The sequence below is a fragment of the Acinonyx jubatus genome, chromosome X (assembly GCF_027475565.1).
Source record: "Acinonyx jubatus isolate Ajub_Pintada_27869175 chromosome X, VMU_Ajub_asm_v1.0, whole genome shotgun sequence".
NCBI classification, from domain to species: domain Eukaryota; kingdom Metazoa; phylum Chordata; class Mammalia; order Carnivora; family Felidae; genus Acinonyx; species Acinonyx jubatus.
In genome coordinates this window covers 96,526,381-96,528,203 of record NC_069389.1, presented here as the reverse complement: position 1 = coordinate 96,528,203, position 1,823 = coordinate 96,526,381, and the positions used below count along the sequence as shown (strand labels likewise).

The window sequence follows — 1,823 nt, the reverse complement described above, 5'->3', positions numbered from 1 at the left end:
AGATATTTGAAAAGCCACTCCATAAAGAAGATATGTAAATGCCCAATAAACACATGAACAAATGCTCCATGCCATTAGTCATTAGGAAGATGTAAATTAAAATCACAATGAGAACACTGAATATCCACTGTAATGTCTAAAGATAAAAAGAACAGCAACATTAAAATTAAGAAGATGTGGAACAACTGAAACTTAAATACACTGCTAGTGGAAATATATATACTACAAATGCTTTGGAACATAGTTTAGAAGTTTCACAAAATATTAAATGTCTACCATATGACCCATCTACTCCACTCCCGGGTATTTACCCAAGAAGAGTGAAAACTTATATCCAAAGACTTGTGCATGAATGATCCTAACACCCTTATCCAGAATACCTCAAAACTACAAACATCCCTACCTGAAGGGGACCAGGAAGGAAGGGTCTGGCCTTAGCAATTGTGGTGCGATGAGGTTCGAGATTCTGCCCGGGATCAGCGTCATGGCCATGTGCTTGATCATCCCCAGTAACGCCACTGCACACATCCATAGGTTCACTAATGGGGGCAAAGAAAAGAGGGTTGTCCATTATTCATATCACTGGAGTTTGATGGAAAGAGGTGTGTGTCTCTGGACTTAATTGTTACTACGGGTCAAAGTGTTTGGAGAATATCGATTAAGGAAGTATTTTCCTGGCTAATGAAAAATAACTCAGTAATGCTCATCTACCCCTTCTAGAAGGTTATGCAGTGTATTGATGTAGTGCATAATAAAAACGAAAAAAAAAGTTAAAAAAAAAAAGCTAGAAACATCCCAAAGGTGTATCAACAGGTGAATGGATAAACAAAATGTTTCACAGCCATATAATGAAAGAATACTCAGTAATACAAAGAAATAAGTACTCATACACACAACATGAACAAATCTCAAGATTATGTGGAGTAAAAGGAGCTTGACAAAATTGAGAATATACCAGATTACATTTATTTAAAACTCAAAAAAAAGCAAACTAACCTACAATGATAAAAAGTAATCCGATGGTTACCACAAGGCAGAGGTAAAGGAAGAGATGAACTGCAAAGAGGCACAAGGAAATTCTGTGGGTTTATGGAAGCATTCAGTATCCAGATTTCATAGGTAAATGAGCAGGTCCAAATGCATCACACTGCAAAAGTTAAATATGTGTACTTCACTGTATGTATATTCTAGCTCAATAAATACTTTGTTGAGAAAGAGGCACATTATATTTGGGGGGAAATACCTACTGGATAACTTACTGTAAGAGAAATTTACTATTTACCAAATATATTTTTTAACATATGTTCACAGACTCCACCTCACAAAGCCGAAAAAGTGAATTGAGTAGGTTCTGCCCCACTTTTTTTAATATGAAAAAATTAATGCTTGGGGAACGAAGGTATCTTCCCACTATATATATAAACCAAGCGGCTGAGATGTGGTTTGAATTTGGTTCTTTCCACTTCACAATGCTCCCAAATGAAGTACGTCTTATTAAGCAATGGATGAAAAGAGTCTCCTTTCCATCATGATCCTAATTACTACCTATACAAATTCAACCCACATCACAAACTGGGAAAATCCTTATTAAGAATGCTGAGTACCCAGGACTGTACACTTGGTTGAAACATGATCTTCTTCTTTTTTTTTTTATTTTTATTTATTTATTTTAAGAGAGAGCAGGCGCACCCATGCATGAGCAGTGGAGGGGCAGAGAGAGAGGGAGAGAGAGAATTCTAAGCAGGCTTCATGCCCAGCACAGAGCCTGACATGGGGCTTGAACTCATGGCCCCAAGATCATGACCTGAGCTAAAATCAAGAGT

At 37.1% G+C, this 1,823-nt stretch overlaps 1 pseudogene; it reads left to right on the top strand.

Moving 5' to 3' along the window:
* The first annotated feature begins 451 nt into the window (after positions 1 to 451).
* On the top strand, positions 452 to 662 carry LOC106970969 (NADH dehydrogenase [ubiquinone] 1 alpha subcomplex subunit 1-like; annotated as a pseudogene).
* Positions 663 to 1,823: the final 1,161 nt, after the last annotated feature.